We start from the raw sequence: 15,109 nt of genomic DNA, 5'->3' as shown, positions 1-15,109 counted from the left end.
AATATTAGTTTCATACACTTTCAAACAAAGACTGCAGCAGTTCTTGCCAGTGATAAGAAGAAGGTCATTGTCATGCCTGAGCATAAGACCAAAAAATCCACCTCTTATGTGTGGAATTATTTTTATCCAAATCCTGAAAACAGTTGTCTAGCCATTTGTAGTCTTTGTAAAGCCACAGTCAGTAGAGGTAGGAACCTTAACCATCTAGGATCCTCATCCATGTTACGCCATTTGAAGCGGGTTCACGGAAAGCACTTGGGAAAATCAGAAACTTATGCTAATAAAAAAAACAACAAGCAGTCCAGCATCAGCTACCTCCCTTCACTCATCTAGATCCCAGCACCTGCAATCTACACTCACAACACCTTCATCATCAATATCCTCACAAGTGATCGGAGTTAGTCCTGCATCCAAGTTGCTAATGCGAGATGACTCCTCCCCTATCCAGGACTCCTTAGAAGAATCCTTGTGCGTTAAACCAACTGCTGCTGCTCCTGCTGCTGGGAGTGGATCTTCAACCCAGATGCAGACCAAGAAGAAGACTACTAGTAGTTTACAACAACTGACTGTTAGACAATCCTTTGCAAGATTGAAAGCTGTCACCCAGTCGCAAAGCGGATCACAGACGCCATGGCAACTCTGCTAGTCAAATATCCACTATTAATGCAGCTGGTGTTAGACAAGTACTTGAGGTCTTGTGTCTCCGTTACCAAATTCCATCACGACACCATTTTACTAGATAAGCTATTCCTCACCTCTACCAGAAGGTTCGTAAAAATGTAATTATTGGGCTACAAAATGCCATTTTACCACTGCACACTTAACCCCAGATATGTGGACAAGCGGAACTGGGCAAACTAAAGAATATATGTCTGTGACAGCCCGCTGAGTTGGTGATTTGCCTTCACCAGCAGGAACAGCATCAGCATGTACCCAAGTATGTCACATTTTTCTGAGGCAGGCTACTCTGTGTATCATCTGCTTCACTAAGAGGCATATTATTATTATTATTATTGTAGATTTGAAAGGCACCACAGTGCTCCACAGCGCCGTACAGTAGGGAAGGCAAGGACATACATAAAACAGGACATACGTAAAAAAAGAACAGACAAGGCAGACAAAATGAATGGAGACATTAAAACAAAGGGTATGGAGGACCCTGCTCATTAGAGAGCTTACATTCTAAATGGAAGTGAGCACAGCTGATACAAGAGGAGCGAGTGTGGCTCAGAGTGGAGAATGGGATAGTTGTGAGGGTGCATTAGTGTGAATAGTGGTATCAAGGATAAGGTCACCTCTAAAATAGAGATGGGTTTTCAAAGAGCATTTAAAGATTTGACGGCTGTGGGAAAGTCTGATTGAGCGTGGTAGGCAATTCCTTAACTTGGGAGCAGCACGGGAGAAGTCTTGAAGGCGGGAGTGAGAGGTGGCTATCAGAGACGAGACAAGGCGCTTGTCAGAGGTAATACCGCTGACAACCTGTTTGAAAAAGTAAGTAACATGGCTTATCCTGCTTGAACTCTCCTGAAGATATGTGATTTCTGATAACGCCACCAATATTGTTAGCGCATTACAGCCAGAGGAATTCCATCACATTTCCTTTTTTGCCCACACAATCTACTTTGTTTCTACAGAACTTTTTAAAAAATGACAATGACATGCTGGAGATGCTGTCTGTGTTCTGAAATATTTAGGGTCATTTTTGGGATTGTGCAACAGCATGTAGGAGAATGCAGCAGCTGCAAGAAGAATAGAATTTGAGGGGGAATGTACTTTAGTCCAGCGAAGTAGTCACCTGTGAAGAGAGTGCAGACACTGTTAGTTTGAGTCAAGTGATTCCCCTAATTAGACTTTTCGAGAAGCAGCTAGAGAAATTGAAGGAGGAAATGAAACAAAGCAAATCCGCTAACTATATTGTAATTGTAGATTAAGTGCTTAATTCGCTTTGCCAGGATCCAAGAGTTATCAGCATCTTGAAATCGGACCAATACATTTTGCCAACTGTGCTTAATCCTAGCTTTAAGAGCTATTTCCCACTGTCCCAGATCACAAGAGATGCATTGCACTCCTGGTCAGCAGGCTGACAGCTCAAGTTGTACATGACATAATGACGCCTCCTCCTTCAGTTTCTCTGCCAGCTGCTTGTAGGAAAAAACTAAGATTACCCAAGACACCCAGTGGTGATGCAGATGAGTCAGCACAACATTTTGACATTTCGTCTGGTCTAAAAGAATTGCACAAAAATCGTGACAGCTCTGCCATAAAATGAACTACAAATTCCATGAGGAAGTTCATTATTGGCAATTACATCAAAGTACACAGACTTCTGTGATGGTGGATTTCAGCGGGGATGAATTAGTATTGTTTGATTAAGATGTACACAATGATGAGGGTGAATATGATGACAGTGTAGATTGCAAGTGCTGAAATCTAGCTAGGAGAAGGGAGATAACTGATGATGGTATGCTTGGTAATATTTTGGGTAGAATGGCATCTTGGCAATTTCATGTTTTTCTACAGTAAACTTTCAGCTTTATAAGAGAGGTGTTTTTTTTCTTTAAAAAGGTACAAACTTTTTATTTAACTTTTTGTTTCCCTGACTTAAAAACACTATGCACTTGAACATAGGCTTTAGCACATGAGGTAGATGGATTAGTATCATCATGACTGAGACTGGAGAGTGACAACAACAATGTCACCCCTCCTGTTTCTGTATGAGCTATGGCACAGTAGAATGTCACTGGAGACTTTAAAGAACATTGACAGCCCTATTATTACAATTTCTGTTTCAGCACTGAACCCTGCCACCTCTTCTGTTTCTGAGTGAGCTATGGTACAGTAAATGTAAGTACAGATTTAGACCAAGGCAGCCAGCCCTATAATTTCTATTTCAGCAATGACAATTAGCAATTTTGCAATAGAGCTCTCCTCTTTGTGTGTTACCTATATAACACTGTACATTATGGGATTGCAGATTTACAAGACCAAGCCTGTCCTATTAATTCTATTTCAGTAAATGTTAGGATTCCTAGTGCATTCAGGAAGCAGCAACAGAAGTATAATAAAGCAAATGTCTTTATTCGGGTAGAATACATAAACAAGGATTCAGTACGTGGGATATGCAGATTTCCAGGTTGCAGTTTAAACAGGTATAACTCAAATCCACTGATATGAACAGGTGAGATCAATGGCAGAAAAAGTCCACAGAGCAACAGGTACCAAGTATTGACTGATACAGATAAATAGCAGGGACAAGTATTATTTGTTACCCCAGTCCAGGAGGCACGATGCTATCCAGGGAAGAAGCAAATTGAGTCCAGTGATCAAGCAGAGATCAGGTTAAGCAGAATCCAAAAGCCAGGCAGAGGTCGAGGTCACAAGCGAAATAGCATAGTCCAGTAATCAAGCTGTGGTCAGGGCAACAGGCATACAAGCAAGGTCCAGGAATCAGGCAGAGGGTCACAACGAGAGACCAACAGCAGAAGCACAAACACTGGAACAGGGAAGAACCAACAGCAGCCAGGGATTAAAGATGAACTGCACTGAGCACAGGTTGAGGCAGGTATTAGCAGCTGAGACACAGGTGCAGTTCTAATTAGGCAAGGAGGTTAACCCCTACAGGCATGGTGCAAAGCTCAGGAGCAGAGCAGCAGCACCTCTGGTGGATTAAAGGTACTGCTGCCACATACAAAACATAGGCAGAGTCGTAACAGCAATGACAATTAGCAATGGAGCTCTCCTCTTTGTGTGTTACCAATATAACACTGTACATTATGGGATTGCAGATTTAGAAGACCAAGCCTGCCCTATTAATTCTATTTCAGCAATGACAATTAGCAATGGAGCAATGGAGCTCTCCTTTTTGTGTGTTACCTATATAACACAGTAGAATGTGACTGCAGAATTAAACCAAGCCTGCAGCCCTAGTATTTGTATTTCAGCAATGACAATTAGCAATGGAGCAATGGAGCTCTCCTTTTTGTGTGTTACCTATATAACACAGTAGAATGTGACTGCAGAATTACACCAAGCCTGCCAGCCCTAGTATTTGTATTTCAGCAATGACAATTAGCAATGGAGCTCTCCTGAATGTCACTGTAGACTTTGTTGAACACTGCTACCCCCTCCTCTTTCGATTCTATCTATGTTGCTGCCCAACTGCTCTACAGACAGTGCTACCCCTTCTGTGTCCCTCTGTGAAATGGCGCTAGATCGCCGTGGAGGGCGGTACTTCTAGATTTCAAAACTCGCAAGATCCGAGATCCAACAATGTAACAATAACGTTTTGCCTCGTTTTAAAAAAAAAGCGCAAAAGTACCGAGCCGCCTCGGTACTCGGATATGCTAAGTTCGGGTGTGTTAGGTTCTCTGGGAACCAAGCCTGAGTATCTCTAACTGAAACTGGAGGGAAATAGGTTCAGAGGAAGAAAGAGTAGTGGATAAAAAAAAGGGGGGGGGAAAGAAGAAGGGGGGGGGAAAGAGCGAGACAGTATACACAATACAGGCAAAAAAAATCTGACGTCTGTATTCAAACTTTAATGTGCAGATATGTTTTATAGCTCTGAAGTCTCTGGACGAAACGCGTTGGAAGCACACCCACAAAGACACCGACCGACTCACCAGTCACCACAAGAGAGACCCCGCACACCTAAAGGCAAGCAAGACAGAAGAGGAGAACCCGACCTCAAAGTGGAACGCACAGGCGCCTGTGCGCTCCACCCGCCACCCGGAAGTACAGCAGGGACATCAGCCGCTCGGCCGCAGCTACCACGACCGCCTGTCCAGCGCTACCGACCTGCAATACACACCGAAGACACACCCGCCAACCCACGGCATCAGGATAAGGTAACCTTGTAAGTTATATTCCACAACTGCTCTTCTAAGAGCAAACCCACATTACTTTTTAATCTAGCAGCTCAGCCGCGGTAATCACATATCATTGTTAACATCCCCCCGAGAAATATCTGCCCTAACCTCTAATTCACCACATAGCTATTTTTAACCCAAACATAATCAATACATTTCACCAATACCACCACACATCGCTTACCACACCACTTACACTAAATCCCATTATCACTAAACACCACCCACTATAAATTTAATCTAATTCCGGGCCAACACCTTAAACCCCCCGCTGTAAATACACATAATATACAGTAAAATATAACAAGCCCAAGAGCTTAAGGAGTTATTTCCATAATCTATATACTTCTAGCCGTAAACAGAGCCCAATTTACACCCCCCATCGCCCTCACCCAAAGCGCTACACACACATAGCCGAACCCTCGCCACCCCCTAACTACACCGTACTAGAGCTATTTCTTGAGCAAAAGAGCTATAAAACATATCTGCACATTAAAGTTTTAATACAGACGTCAGATTTTTTTCCGCCTGTATTGTGTATACTGTCTCGCTCTTTCCCCCCCCTTCTTCTTCCCCCCCCTTTCCCCCCCCCCCTCTCTCTCTCTCTTTCCCCATCCCAGGTTGCGCCATGGAATAAACAAGAATACAACCAATAAGCACGGGAACTGGAACACCCAGACAATCTGCCACGGCAGCACCAACTATCAAAATACCAACACCAAGCGCAGACGTCCAAGGTAAGCCCTCCCAGAAGGGTTGCCGCCACCAACTCCTATCTGCATGGGTAGGCAAGTGTTGGATAGCCTGTGTCTTGGCAGGATTCAGCTTAATACCCTAGAAATTAGGGAAAAAGAATAAGACGAGGTTTTTTAAATTAATGAAATGTATACAAAACTCTATTTCATGAATATAAAGAAGCGCACTGTAAAAGGACCTGTGGTTATGCCCTAAATGCGCACGCTATCCTTTTATTTTATTTTAAGATAGACTTGTTATAAAACTTACACTTTTATGCGCTTTTCCTAAAGCACTGTTGCCTTACTCAGTCTGTTGACCACACTAAATAACACTTAAGCTTTGCAGAATTATTTATCCAATAACCACTGTATCTCAGCAGTACTTAACAATATGTTTTTGTTATAAATAACCAATACTCACAACATATGTATGTATTCAAGCACTTTACTGATAACACAGAAAACCCTGAATCACGGTTCACACATATATCCTGGTATTGTTTAACATAACATAGCAAAACGTCATTGTGACGTTGTCGGATCTTGGATCTCGTGAGTTTTGGAATCTATAAATAGCGCCCTCCACGGCAATCTAGCACCATTTGAGAGAGGGATAAAGAAGGGGTAGAATAGAGTGTAGAGCAGTTTGGCAGACAAACTTACAGAAGTGAAAGACGAGGGTGGTAACAGTGTTAAATAAAGCTCCATTGCTAATTTGTCATTGCTGAAATACCAATTTGATATACTAGTCCTTGCAGGCTTTTTTCCTTAATTTACACCAAAAAGTGTAGGGTGTTAAATACACCCAAAGACAAGAGCTCCATTGCTGAATTTGTCATTGCTGAAATACAAATATAATATACTACTTCTTGCAGGCTTTTTTACTGAATTTACACCAAAAAGTGTAGAGTGTTATATACAACCAAAGACAAGAGCTCCAATGCTCAATTTGTCATTGCTGAAATTCAAATATAATATACTATCTCTTGCAGGCTTTTTTTCTAAATTTGCACCAAAAGTGTAGGGTGTTATCCAAATGGATTCACAGTAGTACACAGAAAAGCAGGAGCAGCAAGCAGCTCCAGCCACCAGTCCTGATGATAGTATTCCTTGTACGTCATCTGGTAAAGCCTATGTAAAAGTACATAGTCTTTTTAAGTCTGGGGAAAAAAAACAAAAAAACCTCCTTTTACTGTGGTGAAGAAAAAAAGAGATGAAATCCATGAAAAGTTATCTGCCGGAAAATAAAATTGCCAACATGCCATTCTGCACATGCAGTGTCAAGGAAAGAATGAGGCCTCCGCCTTTTCTCCATGAGTGCTAGACCTAAAATTGTTACTGAGGCATCTTCTTGTAAGGACACTCGTGACCATGCAAAACCAAGTAATTTGGACTCCAAAAGTGGTGCACAAATACTGTTACGTGTAAAAGTTGAGCTGGAAGAATACAGTAAGGCATTAGAGGAAAATGTATGCTCAGATTCAGAAATGACACCAATCCCTAAGGAAAATCCATCCACGAGTGCAATTTATAATCATGACCATTCTGATAGTGTACCCATAAAGAAGGCCCCTTTCAGCACTTTTGCTGATGTGTGCCTGTAGCCGGTGATACACCAATTGAGGAGGCCACTTTAGAATTGGAACAGGATGAGCGGGATAGTTGTGTAGCCAACGAGAACGCTAATGAGGATGTTGATGAGGATGATGTTATTTGTGTAAGTCCTGCACCAGTGGAAGCATTTCTGGCACGTGATAAGAAGAAGGCCATTGTCATGCTTGGACTCTCACCAGGATATGTAATTTCTGATAACGCCACCAATATTGTGGGAGCATTTCAGATGGGTGAATTCCATTGAGTAGGTTGTGTGTTGGAGAGCTCCTGCAAAGCCAAATCAGCTTCTGTTTGATCCAGCAAGAATGGAGGATCCTGGGGAGCAGAGGAGGGGAGCCCCCAGGCTCCCGGGCCTAGTGCCTCCAGAAGGCCCAGCTTAGATCCAGGGTCTGGAGTGGGTTCCGCTCCCAGTCGGCCTACTACCAACTTGGCTGGGAGTGCGGAAAGCCCTAGTCTTATGAAGCAAGCACATCCCCGGGCAGAATTTCCCTGCATGAAGCCAAATGCAGGGATCCTGTGTGGCCAGTCTGTGACAAGAATCCCGCTATGTACCGTGCCCCAAGCAAGTCAACTGGAGGACAGTGAGACAGAAGTACCTGTGCACCTTAACATGGTAGCTTCAGTCAAGGCCGGGCTGAACGAGGACTTACCTGCCCCAGTGATGAAACAACTGGGGGGAAATGGCTCCGGGGCATCTGTGAAGAGCAACAGAGAAGCCCTGACTAAACTCGTGCCAGGAGATGTGAGCTTAGCCTTAGTGACGGTACAACTGGAGGCAAACATGGTGTGTGTGCCGGTGATACCAAACAGTGCACCCCCGGCAGGTATAGGAGAGTCCCTAGTGGAGACACAACTGGGGGCCAACAAAGAAAGTATGGCCATAGAAGACAGTGTGGCGGCCATTAAAATGGAAGAAGAAAAGTAACCGTGCGTTTAGTACAGAACGCGCTGTTATGCGCATAGAAATTAAGGAGTTGAATGCTATCCTCCTAAACAAGGAAGAATCGATGCAGCTACTTACGATAAAGCTACAGGAGATGGAGCAAGCAACCTGTTCAGGAAAGGAGTTTTCTGCTAACATTGACAGCTCTGAGAGATTACCAGCAAACCTTCCCATGGACCAGTCTAACAGCATACCTGATAATCACCTGTATAACAGCATAAGGCAGCAGGAGGGGGAGCCGCCGGTGAGGGAGCCCGTGGGGGATACAGATTGTGCGGGGGGGAGACGCCGGTTAAGCTGCGGTTCCCATGGTGGACTCGGAGTCCCCTTCTCCCGCGTCACTTCCTGTTTTGGCCGATGGTTTCGGTGCGGGTCTCCTGAGGCAGGCAGTGGCATCTGATCCTATTGGCTCCCCTCTTCTGGAAACAGGTAATCGTGATAAGTGTGGAACTGATCCAAAGACTGAGCTAGTCCCGGTGATAAGCATTTTACCAAAACAAAATGAAAGTAATATATTGTCTTGCAAGGCGTCTGATATTATTATTATTATTATTATTATTAACATTTATTTGTTGGGTGCCACAAGGTTTCCGCAGCTCCGTACATAGTACAAACAGTAGACCATACAGGGTTAAACATTACAGAACGATAAACACAAAGTACCAATACTTCAATAACTCCAGCCATAAGGACAGCCGTATGGAGTAAGGACAGAGCAGAAGAATAGGTATGGAGACACAAGGGAAGAGGGGCCCTGCTCATAAGAGTTTACATTCTAAGGGAGGGTGGACAAATCAGACACGAGAGGGAGCTGGTGATGCCAGGGGAGAGAATAAGGGGCCAGGGGAGAGAGGGAATATCGAGCAGAGTAGATGAGGGGTTAAGTGGATGGTTAGTAAGCTTTGAGGAACAGGTGAGTTTTAAGTGCTCGTTTGAAGGAGCACAGATTGGGAGCGAGACGGATGGAACGAGGGAGGTCATTCCAGTGCAGGGGGGCAGCTCGGGCGAAGTCTTGGATTCTGGAGTGGGAAGTGGTAATTAGAGTGGAGGAGAGGCGACGGTCATTAGCAGAGCGCAGGGACCGGGCAGGAGTATGAATGGTGAGGAGGTTGGAGATATAGAGAGCAGTAGACAGGGAGAGAGCCTTGTAAGTGGTGATAAGGAGTTTGAAGAGGATTCTGTAGGGGATGGGGAGCCAGTGTAAGGCATGGCAGAAAGGGGAGGCAGAGGAGGAGCCGCATGAGAGAAAGATGAGTCTAGCAGCCGCATTGAGTACAGAGCGGAGGGGGGCGAGATGTGAGAGGGGGAGGCCAGTGAGGAGAAGGTTGCAGTAGTCGAGGCATGAGATGATGAGTGCGTGGATGATGATTTTGGCGGCGTCTTGTGAGCGGAAGGGTCGGATGCGGGCGATGTTGCACAGTTGGAAGTGACAGGCTTGAGCAAGGGATTGGACATGGGGGGCAAAAGAGAGAGAGGAGTCGAGGGTGACACCCAGGCAGCGGAGTTGGGTGACAGAGGAGATGGTGGTGTTATTAACAACGATAGTGAGGTTGTGGTGGGAGGGGAGTCGAGGGGGAGGAAAGACAATGAGTTCGGTTTTAGAGATGTTAATTTGAGAAAGCGGGAGGACATCCAGGAGGAGATGGCAGAGAGGCAGTCAGATACACGAGAGAGGAGGGAGGAAGAGAGATCAGGAGAAGAAATGTAAAGTTGAATGTCGTCAGCATGAAGGTGATACTGAAGACCAAAGGAGGAGATAAGGGCACCGAGGGAGGATGTGTAGAGCGAAAAGTGTAGGGGGCCGAGGACAGAGCCCTGGGGGACTCCTACCGAGAGAGGGGAGGGGGTGGAGGAAGAGCCAGACATGGAGACAGAGAAGGAGCGGTTAGCAAGGTAGGAGCAGAATCAGGCGTGGACGGAACCAAAGAGGCAGAGAGAGAGAAGAGTTTGCAGAAGGAGGGGGTGGTCCACAGTGTCAAAGGCCACCGAGAGGTCGAGAAGGATGAGTATGGAGAAGTCACTCTTAGATTTGGCCAGGGTAGTTTCAGTAGAGTGGAGGGGGTGGTATCCAGATTGGAGAGGGTCAAGGAGGGAATTGTCCGAGAGATATCTGGTGAGGCGACAGCAGACAATTCGCTCAAGAAGTTTGGAGGCGTAGGGGAGAAGAAAGATGGGGCGATAGTTGGCGACCGAGGTGGGGTCAAGATTAGGTTTTTTGAGGATAGGAGAGATAAGAGAATGTTTAAATGAGGAGGGTACTACACCAGAGGAGAGTGATAGGTTAAAAAGGTGTGCCAGGTAGGAGCAGGCAGTGGGAGAGAGAGAGCGAAGGAGTTTAAAAGGGGATGGGATCGAGAGGACAGGTGGAGGCTGGAGAGAAAAGAATAAGGGAGCAAACTTCTTCGCCTGATGTGGGGCAGAAGGAGCACCAGAGTTGATTGTTGGAGGGGGGTGGAGCGATGTGGACAGCGGGTGAGGGGATTGAGGCGGAGATGTTAAGTCTGATGGCTTCAATTTTGGAAGAGAAGAAAGTGGCGAAGTCAGCAGCAGAGAGGGAAAGTGGGACCGGAGGGGGAGGGGGAGAAAGGAGGGAGTTGAAGGTGGCAAACAGGCGGCGGGGATTAGAGGACTGAGAGGAAATGAGGGACTTGAAGAAGGTTTGTTTAGCAAGGGAGAGGGCAGAGGAAAATGAGGAGAGGATAAATTTAAAGTGGAGGAAGTCAGCCAGGGAGCGAGATTTCCTCCAGAGGCGTTCCGCAGTGCGAGAGCATTTTTGGAGAAAGCGGGTGAGTTTGGAGTGCCAAGGTTGGGGAATGAGGTGGCGTCGTCGGATAGGAGAGGCAGGGGCGACAGCGTCCAGGGCAGTAGTGAGGGAGTGGTTGTAGAGAAAGGATGCCTGGTCAGGGCAGGTCAGGGAGGGAATGGGAGAGAGGAGAGAGTCAAGAGAAGAGGAGAAAGAGATGGGGTCGATCGCTTCAAGGTTGCGTCTGGTGAGGGTAGCTTTCGGCGGGGGAGGAGCAGGGGAGAAGGACAGAGTGAAAGAGAGCAGATGATGGTCAGAGAGTGGGAAGGGAGAGTTGGAGAAATCAGAGAGATCGCAGAGATGAGAGAAGACAAGGTCAAGTGAGTGACTGAGACTGTGGGTGGGGGAGGAGGTCCACTGGGAGAGGCCTAAGGAGGAGGTGAGGGAGAGAAGATTGATGGTGGCAGGGTCAGAGCAGTTGTCAATGGGGATGTTGAAGTCTCCAAGTATGATGAAGGGGAGGTCGGAGGAAAGGTAGTGGGGGAGCCAGGCAGCGAAGTTATCAAGGAAGAGGGAGGTGGGGCCAGGGGGACGATAGATGACAGAGACACGGAGGTGGATAGGAGAGAAGACACGGATGGAGTGAACTTCAAAGGAGGAGAAAGAGAGGAAAGGTAGGGTGGGAATGACCCGAAAAGAACAGCAGGGGGACAGGAGAAGGCCCACTCCACCTCCTGGACGTTCATCCGGTCTGGTGGAATGGGTGAAGGAGAGGCCACCATAGGAGAGAGCGGTGGGTGAGGTGGTATCAGAGGGAGTGAGCCAGCTTTCAGTGATGGCAAGAAGTATAAGAGAGTTGGAGATAAAGAGGTCGTGGATGGAGGTCAGTTTGTTACGGATGGACCTAGAGTTCCAGAGGGCGCAGGAGAATGGGAGAGAAGGATGAGGAGAGATGTGGATAAGATTGTCGGGGTTAATGGAGCAAGGGGGGGAGAGTGGGTTGGGTCAGTGTAGGGAGGTGGGGGAGGGGTTGATGGAGCGAGGGGGAGAGATGGGACCGTGAGAGAAGGGCTGGTGGAGGTGGCTCGGGGAGAATATGGGTATGGGAAAGGAGCGGGGCGGCATAGTGAGAGATGGGGGTCGAGAGTGCGAGAGACATGGCAGCAGGGGCAGGAGGAGAAAAATGGAGTTAAGTTGGATACGGATGACGGAGCAGAGAAAGACAGTAAGAGGGCCAGTATGGGATTGAGGAACGGAGTGAAAACAGAAGGGCGGAAGCAAAACAATATGAACGATGCTAAGTTGGGAAGAGCAGGGGCAAAGCACTGTAAACAATGAAAGTTGAGGAGAATAAAATGACAATATAAGCAATAAAACAATGAGGGTGGGGAACAATAAAATAGAGGTGGTATGGATAAGTGAGATTCTATACAAATAAATAAGCAAATACAAAAAATTGGTGGAAGTTGAGATGAGACACAAGAAGCAGTGATGGGGCTACAGAGAGCCCTTACTAGTGCCTTAGCAGTGATGGGGCTACAGAGAGCCCTTACCAGGAGGGCCGGAAGGAGAACTCAGGAACAGGAGAGTCCAGGAGGAATTAGGAAGTCACAGAAGCCGGAGTGGACCAAGGGGTCAGGCGATCCGGAGGCACATGAGCTGGAATGGTCCGAGGGGTCAAGCGATCAGTTCAGTTCAGTGGGCTGGGGCATACGATGTTAAATGTACAGGAGCCCTATAGCTTTCTTAGCACATAGGTCTATGTTTCTTATGATACTAACATATTCCAGGGCAGGGGGCACATGAGGCAGACCAGAATGGAGGTCAGACACAGGGGACCCTGATATATGCGAGTATAATATGATCCTCTCCCGCGGCACCACGCCAGTTCCATCAATGGCTGGTAATGTTACCTTTATGAAGGAACCAGAGACAGCCACTCCTAGCAGCTTAACTGCTTCTCCGGGGATGTCGGGGATGTGTCTTCTAAAACAGCACCTGTTGTGTGTGTCCCTGGTCCTGTAGGCTCCCAGTATGTAGGCTCAGGCGGGCTCAACATGGGTTCTGAATCGGTGGTGTGTGCAGGTAGTTCTACTGATATTGGAAGATCCTTGAGTCGTGCCCAGGTTAGATTTATTGACTCCATATACGGGCCCTTGCAGCTAACCGAAAGGGTGGAAAAAGCAGCCATCTTAATAGACGAAGTAACTAGGAGAAATGCGGAGTTGGCTGGTAATCGTGGTGTTTGGGATAGGCAGCCTGGTTTCGGGGCTATGGGGAATCAATGGGGGGCGGGTCTTAGTAAGTCTCTAATGAAGTATCAGGCTGAGGTGATAAGAGGTGGTCCTGATTTGTCCAATGCTGGGTCCGTTAGTAATATAGGTGATGCCCAGGACGGTTCGGTGCATTTAAATCCTGGGGTACAGGGCTCCGCAAAAAAATCTGTCCCAGGTACATCCTCCTATGCAAGCATTGTGTCTGGTACAGGCCAGAGGTTGGTGGGCTCGCCTCCGGGGGGCCGCCTCCTAGAGGTCAACCCCCTAAGCGTAGGAATGTTGTGCAGCTTAAATTCATTGGTGACAATCCCCCGAACAGAGCTGACTTCTTGAAGGCATTTCTAGACTCTTTTGGGTTCATGCCCGCAGATTTCTTTGCTTGCATCCACCCCCTTCGCGTCTGAGTATGACGTTAGCTTCATTTCAAATCAGGGCTTGCAGGCGTTCTGGAATCGGTGGGGTGGGTGTAGGGGACGAGATCTAGTGGGTAAATTTCAGAGCCATAGCCATAACAAGGCAAGAAAGGGTTAAAGTTACAATCCTAGTTAGGAATAAGTCGATTCCTGTGGTCGACTTGGCCTTCTGGTTAAGGCAGTACGCAGGTCTAGTGTCCCCGCTGGCAAAAGTGCCGGACCCGAGCTATGGCGTCTGGGGTCGTGGGTGGTCTGCCACGGTCGATCTGCGATGCACGGAGGCTGGCCTGACACACATACCATCGGCTGCCTTCCTCTGTAGAGACAGGATTCAATGTTTTTATCCAGGTCAGCTGAGGATGTGCCATCGCTGTGGAGACTTCCGCCACCTCAGCGCCAACTGCCCGCACTTTTGGGGACACTGGGCATGAGTCCCGTTCATGTGGACAAATCAGATGCAACCTTTGTGGATCAATCGGCACCCATTTAGCAAGTGTCCACATGCCTCCCACAACATAGAAATACCGGATGAGGATATGGTTCAAGCAGCCGAAAGGGTGGAAGGAGAGCAAGGGGGTAGGTCCTCTGTCGTAGTTCCTGAGCTGGTGCCCGTCCCTGTTCCTGAGGTAGTTGCACAGTCTAGTAACTGTCACTCACCGGAGTGTGAGTGCCTCCACTCTGGTACGTGGTTCTCCATCTTTCCCGCTCACACCTGTGTGGAACCGCGGCCATCCGCCATCCTGTCGCACTGGGCATGCGCAGGTCCCTTTAACAACTACACCTGACCACTAATGTGATTGATGGATCAATCACCCCTCCCACCTGCAGCCTTAGGTAGTTGCCTGATCTTGAAGTCTCACTCCCAGTGAACTTCTATAGGTGTGTGCAGTTTCCAAACTGCTTCCAGCTCTACTCCTGTGTGCAGTTTCCAAACTGCTTCCAGCTCTACTCCTGTGTGCAGTTTCCAAACTGCTTTCAGCTCTACTCCTGTGTGCAGTTTCCAAACTGCTTCCAGCTCTACTCGTGTGTGCAGTTTCCAAACTGCTTCCAGCTCTACTCGTGCTTCAGCTTCCACGCTGCTCCCTGCTCAACTCAGCGACGGTTCACATACCGCTACAACGCTTCACTTCTCAGCTGATTCCGGATCTACACAACTGGGTATACTCTACTGACTATTGACTATTGCCTATTGCTCGCATACCAGTTGTATCCATTGTTGTTTGCTGCACAGGGTGCAAGTACCCATATAGACTGTGTTACTGCATTGCTTTCACTCAAGCTACGATATCTCCTCACGCTACTACTTAGCGTTATTGTGCATATCTGCTGTGACCAGCTTCTCCTTCCTGCAAGGCATCTACTCCATACAGACTATTCATTCTGCCTTCCATCTCTGCCTCACAAGACATTGCTCTACTCGCGCTGTTTCCATACAGCCACAGTTTGCCTTTCAACTTCACTCTCCTGCACCTGGACAAGTCCTCATTCCTTCTCACAGCAGTGGTACAACTTGCTGCA

The sequence above is a fragment of the Mixophyes fleayi genome, chromosome 5 (genome assembly GCF_038048845.1).
Source record: "Mixophyes fleayi isolate aMixFle1 chromosome 5, aMixFle1.hap1, whole genome shotgun sequence".
Lineage (NCBI taxonomy): Eukaryota > Metazoa > Chordata > Amphibia > Anura > Limnodynastidae > Mixophyes > Mixophyes fleayi.
Note: the sequence above shows the minus strand (reverse complement) of the source record.